The following is a 14,419-nucleotide window of genomic DNA, read 5'->3' as shown; positions in this document are numbered from 1 at the left end:
GCTGGTTGAGAACCACTATCTGATTACAGATACAAGCATATAGAATTAGTTACCTTTTTGTCAAGTAACTTTTCCTATATATTTGTCTATATAGAAATAACTACACATATCCAACCACACACAGGAAGAGAGAAACCACACACTGTATTAGATTTTCTCAGTATTTCTAAGTGACTTGTTAAGGACTTTCTAATGTACTAGCATTTAATAATACTGCTTATTTCACACCAAAAAGTTATTTGCCAAGGAGTAATGTTGTTTACTTATTTTTAGTCTTTTGTGGATTTCCAAATTTTAATAAATATGAAATAACAAACACCTTAAAAGGTTAAGAACTTTGGAAAGCAAATATACAAGTATTACATTAAATAATGCTTCACGCTTACCTTTAAAGAGCTTCAGAAACATTTAGTTAATTGCTCTTCACAACACTTCCATTAGGCAGGTAAGTCCATTATCAACTGATTTAGACACAGACACAGCAGGGTTAAGTAACTTGACCAAAGTCTCTCAGAGAATTATAGTATAAACTTGCATTAGAGCTTAATACCTCCTGGCTTTAATTGCTGTGTTTAGACCCCTAGAACACACTTGGTTGAATAGGCCTGTATGTAGTCACTCTCTATGAACAACGTGTGTGGCTCATCCCTATTTGCTGTTTAGAGCTGCTGATGCTGAGGTTATTAGGAAACTTTCACACCATCTGTAACACTGTTGCAGGTTCATTTGCACTCTCCATTGTGGGCACATCAGTGAAGATTACCCACAGGTGTTTTTACCCCCCCCCACAAGGATATGGTGGTTAAAAAGAGAAAACAGAGGCAGCTGGTCTACATTAGGGGTCATTCCACGGAGCTATACCATTGTTAGAGCAATGTTTGGAGACTTTTCCAAAAAACACAGCCTTCTAGTACAGCCAGTTAGTGCTGGTGTCAGAGAAATAAGGCCCTGATCTCAGAAAGAGTGTTTGAACTAATAAATGAAGTATTGCTAATATAGGTCTTATTATTTTTAATACTATATTTGCAATGGAGCTGAATTTTCAACAGGCCTTCCTATTTTTTTCCTTGTGTGCTATTGTTTGGTCACCTACACCTCAACAATATGGGTGCAAAATGCTACTGCGGGTGTAGGTGGCGTAATCTGACTTGGTAGCATTCTAAATCCATTGTCACTGACGTAAGTGACTCCACAAAGTACAAGGCATGTCGGGCACTGAGCCAACGTGAAGGACTATCCTTATTCTTCACCAATTTGATGACTCATGCTCCCTCTGCCTCTGTGCTCAATAAACATCACTAAGACAATGTACCATTTCCCCTTAACAATAAGGAAAGACAAACATAATGAGTACTTACCAGATGGCAAAGAGAAGATTGCAGACGTATGATGATAAATACAAAATGGCCATTCAAGGACTACAACGGCTATATTCTTATCAAAGAAGTTACTTTTAACTACATTTTTGTCTGTATGCTGGTGAGCCAGCTATCTACTGGAGTCAAAGTAGTTAGGCTTTGAGAGGAAAAATCTCTTCTTCCTATGGAAATGAGAACCTTGTCTTCTGTCCTGGTATTCTATTGGTCAGACATGTACCTGACATTCTAGCCTTTGTTTTCATTAACATGTTTGAGGTTGCTTCAGAAGGAACAGTTGAAACAACTGTAAGACCAGTTTGCACATGGAGGAGACCAGCTGCCTATAGGCTGCCTTGGTCCTGCTGGAAATGCTCAGCAGGGAATCTGCAAAAGACTCCTGGCCAAAATTTGCAAAAGTGACTCATGATTTGGGGTGTTTCAGTCATTCGGTCCCCAATTTAAATGACCTTAAAGGGGCCTGATTTTCAGAAGATCGGAGCTGAACACTCTCCAAATATCAAGTCCCTTTATGGTGGCTCAAGTCCATCACCTAAAAATTGAGGCATGCAAAATCACTAATCACTTTTGGAAATCTTAGGCAGGACCTGTTGCTGTGGGGGCATAGGATAGCAGAGACCACACAGAAGCACAAGGTATCCACAGGTCCTGGGGCAGGCTGGACCTCCTGCTTCTTTACAGCCAACTCACTGATTTCACACTATATTGTCAAAGAAATGAGAGAGAAAAAGCCAACCCTTTAAAAGAGATATGTAAGTACTGTGGGTGTTCATTGCATGTCTGAAAATGGATGTACTATTCACACACACTGATGACAAAGCTGCAAACTTTCATGAAATGCAGCATGTTTTGTTTTGTTTTCTGCATTCATATCACTTCGAGGATCGTTTTTCATCCTGCTGCAAACCTTTTGCAAATTGAAAGCCAGACCTTGTTTCACCCACATCTGCTGCTATCTGACTAGCAGTATTGATTGAAGATAAGACACACACACTAGATGTATCCAGTTCTATGAATACTACTGATTTGTTTTTCTGTTAAACATAGTTGATTCCTGTACTCTTTTAGCCTACTCTCTATCAAGAGACAGGCTAATGTTAATTAAAGGATTCCTCTTTACTACATACGAGTCACATACAGCCCCTTTTTTAGTTTATAATGCATTTAGGAAACATTGCATCAGACAACCCTGCAAACATAGAAGGGCAGATTCTGGTAGTTCCTGGTGCGAGGGCACAACGGTGTGACATGGATTGTACAAGAGATTGGCTTTGCTCCACAAGGTTGGGCAAAACTCCTTTGGTAAATCCAGCTCCTGCTTCCTGCTAGAGCTATGCAGAACTAGCACTCCAACAGGAAGCAGAATGGGATCAGATGATGGTTGGGAAGTGCCATAGTCTGCGCCCCACCCCCTCTACTTTACTGACCGGTATACAGAATGAATAGCACACTATATCCCCCATAAGGTCTGCATATCCAACCATCCCAATAACCCCTCCTGGGGATCCTACAACACTGCCCTCCAGTATGCAGACAGAATCTTGCCTAGCACATGCAGTCAAGTAGAATTGCATTGACTAAACTCAAATATTATGTCTTGAATGGCCCACTGTTTCTTAGGAAGAAACAATTGCTTTATGATTAAGGTAGAGGACTGTGACTCAGGTTCAAGTCCCTTTTCTGCCTCAGACATTCTTGTGTGACCTTTGGCAAGTCATTTAATAACTCTCTGCCTGTTTCCCTTCTGTTCAATGGGCATAACACTTCCTTTGTCTATCTTGTCTACTTAGATTGTAGGCTTCTCAGGGCAAAGACAGTCTATCATGATGTGCATGTACTATATCTCACACAATAGGACCTTTAGACATAACTTTATTATTCATAATAATTATTTTATTTAAAAGCCGCCTAGAATGTTGAAAATATGTTAAGAGCACCATCACCATTTGATCTACTTATCAACCACTTCATGTTCTTATATCCAAAGATTTCCTAGTCATGTGATTGTCTCCCCTCCAACCCCACCCCAACAATCACCAAGAAAACTTGTTGTTGTTGTTGTTTGTTGTTTTTCTCAGTCTTTTTCTTTCACGTGTGTTTTTTTGCATTAGGACCAGAGGAGCTCTAGCATGTTTTCAGGGTCACTAGTGTTAAGCCAACAGGACTTCTCCTGGGGTCAGGGAGTCCAGACTAGCAGATCCCGAGGAAGGATGTGGGGCTGTGGTTGTCTTCATGTTTCTGGTGTATTGATTTATTTTCATAGCAGTTCTGTACCATCTTCCTGCTGAGTGAACTGAGTAAAAAAAAATTCCTTTGAAAGACTAACCATTGATGGCTGCAATGAGATTGTGTGTTCAGGGTCTTGACAATGCACCTATCATTAAAACACACACACCTTTTGGTTTCCATTCTCTTTTAGGCCTGTCCTTTGTCATGATTTCAATGTGTATCTGGAATAAACCTGAAACTACGTGATGGGGATTTATATTACCAAGATCTCATAATATAGGTGAACATTGAAAAGATTAAACTTTCAACAAGATATCTGTTCTCTAAAAGAAAATGATGCTTTCCTTATTTGTGGTTGTTATTTACAAAGGATAGAGAATGAAAGGAAAAGCCATTTGAATTTCAAAGCTGTAAAAGCTAATTCACACAAGAAAATTATGAGATGGCGCCTTTCAGATCTAACAGCTCATAAGTTCTAAAGTGGGCTAAAACTCAACCACCACTATTTAAGTCCAAGTCCTTTATGGACAAGTCTGCAAGAGCACCTGAACAACTGAAACTTTGCCATTACCCAAACCAGCTGTCAAAGAATTCTTTAATACACATGAAAATGACATATTTGAAGACCTCCATTTTTCTCAGAAGAGCTGCACTACCTCCCTTTTGCTTCAGTGATTGCCACTTCACCCCTTTCTCTCTCATAAAAAGATAGTTCTGTTATGGTCTTTCCTTTGTATCTGAAGTTGGCTTTAGTAGAAATAGGTTATTGTTGTGTGCATGTGCAACTTCTAAGTGGTTTTCTATATATTTGTGTGTCCTGAACTGTGTGGATGGTTGGGGCTCTGATCACTGAATCCTCAACTGGTATAAATCGTGCTACATCAGTTTATACCAGCTCAGGATGTGCCCCTCAGGATTTATAAAGCTATCTAAACAGCATAGGTTATATCAAACTCTGATTACGCCACCTTCTGCCAGTGTAACCCAGAATGTGGTGGATTTTCCACACCCAAGTGACTCAGTTTTGCTAAATACCCGGAACCCCTACTCCACAAATTGGTGTTGGCTAAAAAAGGGGGGTGGCCAGGGCACCTAGTAGATGTGCTAATTCACATTATCCCCAGTGCAGTATCCCACTGTGCATCTTCTATGAGGTCCCAGCTATAAATTAAAGGTGCCTTGGTAGAACCCAGTGGGAGGGCAGTGGATGGCAGCTTGCTGTGTTCGCCAGGTGATGCAGCTGTCATTGATGCGTGGGGGCAATTTGCCTCATTCTCGCAACAGGGAGGGTAAATCAGGCGCGATGGTGGGGTCAGACAGACCTGCACACAGACACACATACAGAGCATTTACTACTTGAATTAAACAGCCGGAGCAGAACACCCGCATTTTTTTTCCTAACAGAGGCTGAACTCTGGCCTTGCTGAGTGAAATAACGGGAAAATGTTTCCATTTGTTTCACACACAAACCAAAATCTAATAAAGAAAAACTGTTTATTCAAGGGTGGATTCAGACCCACTCTACAATACTCCAGCAGCACATTTATATCAATTCCCTAGGCACTGCTCCCCAGCCTATACGCACACGTCTGCATGCCAGGCGTTCTACCCATTTGCTTTTCTACCGTGAGAACAATTTGGGTTCACCAATCGCTTGGAATACAAATAACATTAATCATTAATAGGGATTAATGAATGTTCAGCATAGATTTAATGTGTATGGCCTTGGACCCAGTTTTGGGACAGTGAAGAAACGGTTAGAGGGGAATGAGCTGTCATGTTGAATGGGGAAGTGAAACTGCTGCCAGAGTCTCTACTAAAATTATTTAGGTACAGACTCATAATGGACATATTTGCTGTGTTGGACCCAGACTTGTGTGCATGCGTGGACACACACACACACACGCAATCTATATGAATATGTGGTCACGAATGGCGAAGTCAGCAAGCGTCTGAAGAGGGAGGGTCACATCTGGCTCCAGAAGTTTTAGAAATGCTGATGGTTAGTGACACACTTAGAAGTGCTGACCTGTCCTGCTGATCTGGGAAATTCTGTGATTTGCTGGAAAATTACCAGATCTAGATTCCTATTGGCCTGTATAAAATGGCTCCAAACTGGGCCCAATTTCAATTTGTCAATGGCTCATGAAGGAGATGCCATCGGGAGAAGTAACAGAGAAGCTTGTGGATAAACACCAAAATATTACTTCCAAGACCAAAACACCAGGGCATTGCTTCCTGAATTTCAAAGCCAAATCATCATGAAGCCAAAGCATCTGAGAGAGAGAGAGAGAGAGAAAGAGAGAGAGGGGGAAAAAAAAAATAAAAAAAAAGTATGGGATATGGAAGGATTAATGGCCAAGCTAAAAGGACCTGGGATGCAGTAACACTGAATAACTCATAAGAACATGAGCTCAAAAAAATGCCTATACGGGGTCAGACCAATGGTTCATCTAGCCCAGTATCCTGTCTTCTGACTAGCTGGTGCCAGATGCTTCAAATGAAATGAACAAAACGGCAATTATAGGGTGATCCATCCCCTGTTGTCCAGTACCAGCTTCTAGCAGTTGTAAGTTTAGGGCAGCATTTCTCAAATGCAGCCACCGTGGCTGCATTCAGTCACCAAGGGCTTTTCTTACGGCCACAGCCTAGTGGGCGGTGACTGCGGGGGGGGGGGGGGGAATCGGCCCCTCCCCCCGTGCTGTCAGCAGGGGTTGGTCCCTGTTCCAACTCTGGAGCCACAAACGCTGAAGGAGCAGGCATCCTTCCCGGGGAAGGTGGGGCTCAGACTTCCAGCTTCTGCCCTGGGATGCTGGGCGGCAGGCTGTGGGTGTGGGGCTTTAGGTAGCGGGCATCAGGCTCCAGCAATGGGGGTTTGGGCTCCAGCCCCAGGCTCACCCCTACTCCCATTGCCCTTGGCCCCCGCTATGTCCTATGGCCGTGGGCTTTGGCTGCGCAGGGGCAGGCTCCAGTCCCCGTCCGCAGGGCTTTGGATTTCGGGCTCCGGCCCAGAGCTCGCTACCCACCCACCCCCGTTGCCCCTGGCCCTTGCTACCTCCCTATCCATCTCCCCACCCAGGGCTTATTTTTGTTCCTCGGCTTGCTGGGATTGAGTAAATCTACTGTGAAAAGTGATATTTGTGTTTGTTAATATTGCTTTTCATTGCCTCCCAGCTAGCTAGCAAGTCTGCTAATGTGAAAAGAGATATTAACAAACATACAAATATCACTTTTCACAGCAGCAGACTTACTAGTTAGCAAGTCTAAAGCAATCAAAAAATGAAAGAAAGAAAAACAAAAGACAAGAATGTGCAAAGCACCTTATTTGTGTTTCTATTCTGTTTTAGTCCAGTAAAGAATAGGGACAACAGTACTTTATTTTTGAGTTTGCAAAAAAACCCACAATCCTACATAAAGAAATTACAATGATTTGAACATGTATATGTGCATATGTATTTGTTTTTCCTAAAGTTAGTTAGGTATTTTAGGAAAAATTGTCAGAGTGGTCCCTAGCAAGAGTTGGTGGCTTCATTCTGAGGCCACCAAAAAATTTGTTGTGAGAACCCCTGGTTTAGGGACACTCAGAGCATGAGTTTATATCCCTGACCAGCTTGCCTAATAGCCATTGATGCCTCTATCCTCCAGGAACTTACCAAATTCTTTATTGAGCCATTATACTTTTGGCCCCTTGCAACCATTTCCACAGATTGTGCGTTGTATAAAGAAGTACTTCCTTACGGTTGTTTTAAGCCTACTACCTACTAATTTCATCAGCTGACCCCTGATTCTTGTGTTACGTGAAGGGGTAAATAACACTTCCTTACTCACTTTCTCCAGACCATTCATGATTTTACAGACCTCTGAATGGGGTGTATATATGTAAAGACTTCACATTTGATGTATTAGTGTGTGTGTAAATTAAAAGATTGTTTGTGAATATCACTACCAGGGAGGGGTAATTTTGAATAAAGTTGGCATTTTTAGCAATTAAGTGATTGTCTAAGGTTTTGATCCTGCATGCTACGCATGTGCTTAACTTTAAGTGTGTGAATAGTCTCTCTAAAAACTGTACTCTATGTGCAGTGACATTGCATTCATGAAAGTTCTCCCTCCAGTTTTTAGATTTCTGGTTTTTCAGGGTTTGGGCACCTAGCTCCTTTAAGGCACCTATGAAAATCCCAGCTTCACTTACTATACATTTGGTCTGACAGAGCCAATCCAGTTGTTTCACATAATCATATGAGAGACAGTAAAATAGCTCTGCACTGATATTTTTAGCTAATTAATACACTGAGTTCGCAAACACCTGATCAGCTGGAGGTTGAGAAAGGGTCACTTTAAATGTCTTGCTTATTGTTTTGTCGTCTGTTTTTGTATTATTATTTGAAAAAAAAATTGTAAAGAGAGAATCATGTGACTTATATTTTCCTACACCCACAAAGCAAAATATTCCTCTGCCTGAATGACTGATTTTTGGATTAAAGAAACAATAAACAAAAAAGTCTAACTATAAAATCTAATGAGGGAAAGAAAGTCAGAACACAGTGACGAACATTCTGCATCGGAACTGAAAGACAAAATGTCAGCTGCCGCACAACCACCAACACTGAGACTCATCTGTATTTAAAGGTGCAGCATAGAGAACAGAGAATGATCACATCTTACTTCAGGTTTCAGAGTAGCAGCCGTGTTAGTCTGTATTTGCAAAAAGAAAAGGAGTACTTGTGGCACCTTAGAGACTAACAAATTTATTAGAGCATAAGCTTTCGTAGCTGTAGCTCACGAAAGCTTATGCTCTAATAAATTTGTTAGTCTCTAAGGTGCCACAAGTACTCCTTTTCATCTTACTTCAGGTTTCAGAGTAGCAGCCGTGTTAGTCTGTGTTCGCAAAAAGAAAAGGAGTACTTGTGGCACCTTAGAGACTAACAAATTTATTAGAGCATAAGCTTTCGTGAGCTACAGCTCATCATCCGATGCATCCGATGAAGTGAGCTTTGGCTCACGAAAGCTTATGCTCTAATAAATTTGTTAGTCTCTAAGGTGCCATCTTACTTCAGTTACTTAGCTAGGTACATCACTATGACCTGGTCTGTAAGAGAGCACTAGCCATGGACAAGTCCGAAACTGCAGCATCTCTAGGGCAAAAAGGCCCTGGATTTAAGTTACTTAAATGGATTCCACATTTGAGACCCGATTTTAAAGGTACTGCTGACTACTTGCCACCAATACAGAAGTCAATAGGGGCTGAGATATACAAAGTACAGACAGGATGATACCCTTACTGCAGCATTTCTGGCACATCTCAGCTGGGAAAAATAAGAAGCTGTATTTCACAGCTGTGATATTATCCTCACAAGCTATATTTCAACAAGAGCTGCTATAAAACCTCTCTCATGACCTCACAGCTGTGAAATATAACTGGCTTCAAGTGGAGAAAACTCTCCCTCAGGAATAATTGTTTCCTGGCAATTGACAGAGGACTGTTTCTTTAAATGGCTCGTGGGAGCTCTGTCCATGTTGTTCTGCTCTTGCAAGCACTGCTGAGGAAGGGTTATGTACAGGACCACGGAGATAATGCCCCTCTGCAGGATTTATCCACGGGGTAATGAAAAGAATGATGGGGATGCCTGACAAAATGATGATTTCCACTATCCTGTGCCCTAGTGGCACATCCAGACTGCACTAATGGCTAAATAGGTGTACTCATATGCTGTGCTCCATACCTCAGACCCTTCCTCCCCAATAAGGGGACCCGTGTGCACACAGCCAGAACTAACTTATCAGTCATTTCACATCTGCACTTGGAGCAAATATCATGACAAGCATGCTGTCAAATGGCAGTTTGCCAGAGCTGCAAACAGCCACAGCACTAATTAAGTCACCTGTGGAATTTGTAATCACACTCTAAAGCTTGCTGCCAGGAAGATTCCTGACCAGAAAATGAGAATTGCAAACACTGTGGGAGATGGAATATTCTATTTCATACCACACCGGCAAACAGACCCATTTGAATGGACCAAACTCAGAGATCACGCATGAGTAGGAGTGTACATTGGAACAGTGGTGAGTAGGGGGAGTCTTAGGGTATATCTGTGCTGCAACTGATGGGGTGAATTTAGCTCAGGTAGGCATACAAACACCAGCTTTAATCTAGCTATTGCATTTAAAAATAGCAGGTTTCAGAGTAGCAGCCGTGTTAGTCTGTATTCGCAAAAAGAAAAGGAGTACTTGTGGCACCTTAGAGACTAACAAATTTATTAGAGCATAAGCTTTCGTGAGCTACAGCTCACTTCATCGGATGCATTTGGTGGAAAAAACAGAGGAGAGATTTATATACACACACACACACACACACACACACACACACACACACACACACACACACACACACACACACACACACACACACACAGAACATGAAACAATGGGTTTATCATACACAATGTAAGGAGAAGGATCACTTAAGATAAGCCATCACCAGCAGCAGGGGGGGGAAAGGAGGAAAACCTTTCATGGTGACAAGCAAGGTAGGCTAATTCCAGCAGTTAACAAGAATATCAGAGGAACAGTGGGGGGTGGGGTGGGAGGGAGAAATACCATGGGGAAATAGTTTTACTTTGTGTAATGGATCATCCATTCCCAGTCTCTATTCAAGCCTAAGTTAATTGTATCCAGTTTGCAAATTAATTCCAATTCAGCAGTCTTTCCTTGGAGTCTGTTTTTGAAGCTTTTTTGTTGAAGTATAGCCACTCTTAGGTCTGTGATCGAGTGACCAGAGAGATTGAAGTGTTCTCCAACTGGTTTTTGAATGTTATAATTCTTGATGTCTGATTTGTGTCCATTCATTCTTTTACGTAGAGACTGTCCAGTTTGGCCAATGTACATGGCCGAGGGGCATTGCTGGCACATGATGGCATATATCACATTGGTAGATGCGCAGGTGAACGAGCCTCTGATAGTGTGGCTGATGTGATTAGGCCCTATGATGGTATCCCCTGAATAGATATGTGGACAGAGTTGGCAACGGGCTTTGTTGCAAGGATAGGTTCCTGGGTTAGTGGTTCTGTTGTGTGGTGTGTGGTTGCTGGTGAGTATTTGCTTCAGATTGGGGGGCTGTCTGTAAGCAAGGACTGGTCTGTCTCCCAAGATCTGAGAGAGTGATGGGTCGTCCTTCAGGATAGGTTGTAGATCCTTGATGATGCGTTGGAGAGGTTTTAGTTGGGGGCTGAAGGTGATGGCTAGTGGCGTTCTGTTGTTTTCTTTGTTGGGCCTGTCCTGTAGTAGGTGACTTCTGGGTACTCTTCTGGCTCTGTCAATCTGTTTCTTCACTTCAGCAGGTGGGTATTGTAGTTGTAGGAATGCATGATAGAGATCTTGTAGGTGTTTGTCTCTGTCTGAGGGGTTGGAGCAAATGCGGTTATATCGTAGCGCTTGGCTGTAGACAATGGATCGAGTGGTATGATCTGGATGAAAGCTAGAGGCATGTAGGTAGGAATAGCGGTCAGTAGGTTTCCAATATAGGGTGGTGTTTATGTGACCATCTCTTATTAGCACCGTAGTGTCCAGGAAGTGGATCTCTTGTGTGGACTGGTCCAGGCTGAGGTTGATGGTGGGATGGAAATTGTTGAAATCATGGTGGAATTCCTCAAGAGCTTCTTTTCCATGGGTCCAGATGATGATGTCATCAATGTAGCGCAAGTAGAGTAGGGGCATTAGGGGACGAGAGCTGAGGAAGCGTTGTTCTAAGTCAGCCATAAAAATGTTGGCATACTGTGGGGCCATGCGGGTACCCGTGCGCTGACAGGCCCAACAAAGAAAACAACAGAAAGCCACTAGCCATCACCTTCAGCCCCCAACTAAAACCTCTCCAACGCATCATCAAGGATCTACAACCTATCCTGAAGGACGACCCATCACTCTCACAGATCTTGGGAGACAGACCAGTCCTTGCTTACAGACAGCCCCCCAGTCTGAAGCAAATACTCACCAGCAACCACACACCACACAACAGAACCACTAACCCAGGAACCTATCCTTGCAACAAAGCCCGTTGCCAACTCTGTCCACATATCTATTCAGGGGATACCATCATAGGGCCTAATCACATCAGCCACACTATCAGAGGCTCGTTCTCCTGCGCATCTACCAATGTGATATATGCTATGTGCCAGCAATGCCCCTCTGCCATGTACATTGGCCAGACTGGACAGTCTCTACGTAAAAGAATGAATGGACACAAATCAGACGTCAAGAATTATAACATTCAAAAACCAGTTGGAGAACACTTCCATCTCTCTGGTCACTCGATCACAGACCTAAGGGTGGCTATACTTCAACAAAAAAGCTTCAAAAACAGACTCCAACGAGAGACTGCTGAATTGGAATTAATTTGCAAACTGGATACAATTAACTTAGGCTTGAATAGAGACTGGGAATGGATGGGTCATTACACAAAGTAAAACTATTTCCCCATGGTATTTCTCCCTCCCACCCCACCCCCCACTGTTCCTCTGATATTCTTGTTAACTGCTGGAATTAGCCTACCTTGCTTGTCACCATGAAAGGTTTTCCTCCTTTTCCCCCCTGCTGCTGGTGATGGCTTATCTTAAGTGATCCCTCTCCTTACAGTGTGTATGATAAACCCATTGTTTCATGTTCTCTGTGTGTGTGTATATAAATCTCTCCTCTGTTTTTTCCACCAAATGCATCCGATGAAGTGAGCTGTAGCTCACGAAAGCTTATGCTCTAATAAATTTGTTAGTCTCTAAGGTGCCACAAGTACTCCTTTTCTTTTTTTAAAAATAGCAGTGACACTGTGGTGGCCAAGGATTAAGCATAGGCTATATAGGCCCACCCAGAATGCTTAATATGCATTCTTAGTATGCACTGAAGCCTGTGCTGCCATGTTTTCCCTGCTATTTTTAGCCATTCTAGGTAGATTAAAGCTACTTGAGCTGCAATCACACCTTCAGCTGCAGCATAGATATATCTATGGTGAGTCTAGAGGGCATTTAAGGTGATGTAAATGTATATTGTGCGGACTGGAAGAAGGTATAAGTTGTACCAATTCAGTCTGTCTGTCTGCCTAGCTACCTGCCTCGGCATTTATGTTAGTATTGCATTTATCATTATACGTTCAAATGCCTTACACGTTCCAGAACTTAAGACACAGGATTATTTCTCCTTTTTACTATCTAGTCCTCCAATCAGTAGGACATCTTTCTTTGCAATTGCAAAGAGGGTACATATGTTCAGTGGGTATATTTTCTGATTGCTACATCTGTGATTGATGGGACAAATTCAGCCTCAGCCTGATGAACACAACTCCCATGGACAGCAGGGCTGAAGTGTTCCTATTTATCTAATGAATGTTAATAAGAGTTAAGTGCAAAAATCCCCTATGCATCAAGAGGGGACTAGATACTGTGTCTCAGTATTAAACATTCCCTTTTCATTCTTCCTATTAAAAATGTCTTAGTACAACACAGTCTTTTCACAGATTAACTATTTATTGCATGTTACCTTGCAGAGTAGTAAAAGGGCATTATTTTAAGCAGGCTTGCTCCATTACCAAGTATTCCTCTAAAATAGCTAAATGGTATTTTTTATATAGAAAATGATTTAGTCAAAAAATGTAAAAGATTTGGGGTTATTTTGTGAAGTTTATAGATTAGTGACAGACTTAAAACAGTGGCTAACACCAGACATAGCGCATGGTTTCCCATCCAACTCAGTCGCTGCATCTCAAGGACCAAATTCAGTCTCACTTGCATCTTTGGAAGCAAAGAGACTTCAGTTCAGGGCAGAATCTGATCCTTAATAGATGTAATTACCTGAATACAGCTTTGTGAAATGTTTACAACAAAAACCAAAAACTATATTCTCTCCTTGTTTTTGATACATTTGAACCATCATCATAAAAATCTTCCTTTGCAAACATTTTGAGAGATGCTACGCTGAATGATTTGTTTCAGAGTAGCAGCCGTGTTGGTCTGTATTCGCAAAAAGAAAAAGGAGGACTTGTGGCACCTTAGAGACTAACAAATTTATCTGAGCATAAGCTTTCGTGAGCTACAGCTCACTTCATCGGATGCATTCAGTGGAAAAGTTTTCCACTGAATGCATCCGGTGAAGTGAGCTGTAGCTCACGAAAGCTTATGCTCAAATAAATTTGTTAGTCTCTAAGGTGCCACAAGTCCTCCTTTTTCTTTTTTCAGAATGATTTGTGGTTTTGTATTGTGACTGAGCAAAATAAATTGTTGCATTTTCTTTGCCAGTGGTTCTCAAACTTTTGTACTAGTGACCCCTTTCACATAGCAAGCCTCTGAGTGTGACTGCCCCTCCCTTATAAGTTAAAAACACTTTTAAATATATTTAACACCATTATAAATACTGGAGGCAAAGCGGGTGGTGGCTGGCAGCTCAAGCCACCCCATGTAATAACCTCACAACCCCCTTAGAGTTCCCAACCCCCAATCTGAGAACCCCTGTTCTTTGCAAAACCAGGTGAAACCAGCCATTTCATCCACGTTTTGTTCTGGATTTGTTTGGGCTGGAACTAGGCAAACTAGACACTACAAAAAACATTTTGTAGGAAATGTCTCTCTCATTTGTGTTCAGTATTCTTATATGTTCACTGTTCATTACTCATGTCACACGATATCATGTTTGCTCCCGGATTGGATGTCTGAAACTTAAAACAAAAAAATACCAGGAAAACTGCAAACACACATGTGGAACACATTTTTGGGAAACATAATTATTCATGCTGAAATTCATGAAATTTTTAAGGTTTGTGATGATTTTCACAACTA

General features: G+C 41.9%; 1 protein-coding gene across 2 annotated transcripts in view; it reads left to right on the top strand.

The window, feature by feature from the left end:
• The window catches only part of CDH6 (cadherin 6), a 134,322-nt gene that overhangs the window by 53,909 nt on the left and 65,994 nt on the right, over window positions 1-14,419 (top strand). The window lies entirely within an intron of this gene.

The sequence above is a fragment of the Dermochelys coriacea genome, chromosome 2, assembly GCF_009764565.3.
Source record: "Dermochelys coriacea isolate rDerCor1 chromosome 2, rDerCor1.pri.v4, whole genome shotgun sequence".
NCBI classification, from domain to species: domain Eukaryota; kingdom Metazoa; phylum Chordata; order Testudines; family Dermochelyidae; genus Dermochelys; species Dermochelys coriacea.
This window is presented reverse-complemented; position numbering and strand designations above follow the sequence as displayed.